We start from the raw sequence: 1,105 nt of genomic DNA on the forward strand, positions 1-1,105 counted from the left end.
CCCCCCCCCCCCCAGTCACTGGGACCACAGAGCTGCACTCCAGGCCCGATCAGAATATCATACAGGCTGGCTCCAGTGCCAAGGATTCAGCAACATACACACAGCAGCCAGTGTGAGCTGGGCGTGGTGGCCCACGCCTTTAATCCCAGCACTCGGGGCAGGGGCAGGCAGATCTCTGTGAGTTCGGGGTCAGCCTGGTTTACAAAGTGAGTCCAGGACAGGCAGGACTTGTTACACAGAGAAACGCTGTCTCAGACAAATAAAAACCTAGGCGGCTGATACTACTGTGGTCTCCATTTTGCAGAAGTCACTGAGAGAACGGAGAGCTGAGGTGACTTAGCTCAAGGTCACGCTTGAGGTAAGAGGTACAGCTGGACTCCAAAGCAGGAAGCATGGCTCTGAAATCCTAGGTTCTTTTTTTTTCTTTTAAATATTAATTTATTTCTAGTTTATGTGTATGAGTACTTCGTTTAGTTGTGTGTCTATGGAACTGGAGTTATGGACAGCTGTAAGCTGCCACGGTGGTACCAGAAACCAGACCTGGGTTCTCTAGAAGAACAGTCAGTGCTCTTAACCTCCGAAACATTTATCCGGTCTTAAATCCCAGGCTCTTAACCTCCCAGATTTCCTGTGGCCCTTGCCAAGCAGGTGCCCATCACAGTTCTTCTTCCTGCCTTGCCTACCACTTGGTCACCTGCCACGAGTTCAGTAAGAGCCTGTTGCCCAAAGCACAGGTTTGCATTAAAGGCGAATGCTGGCCAGGGACAGTACTAATGCCGACAGGTCAGTGGGGCACAGAGGACCAGAGGGAGGGCAAGGCTCATCATGGCTGTCCTGGGTCCTGACTGAAATCTGGAGCAGGGAAAAACTTCTTGTACCCTTGAGGTGCTTCGGAGAAGTAACAGGTGATGCAAATGACAAGCACAGCATTTAGCACACAGGATACGAGAGAGCGCACCTAACACACCAGGATGACCAGGGAACTAACCATTCCTCCAGACAATTCCACCTACGGCGTCCTCCTTCTGTAGCTGAGTCTTTATCCTTTTCCCACAGCACGCTCTCAGAGAGCATGAGGTAGTGAGCTGAGCTGTGCCTCCAGAAG

The sequence above is a fragment of the Psammomys obesus genome, unplaced genomic scaffold, assembly GCF_907164565.1.
Source record: "Psammomys obesus unplaced genomic scaffold, mPsaObe1.curated_primary_1811, whole genome shotgun sequence".
NCBI lineage: Eukaryota > Metazoa > Chordata > Mammalia > Rodentia > Muridae > Psammomys > Psammomys obesus.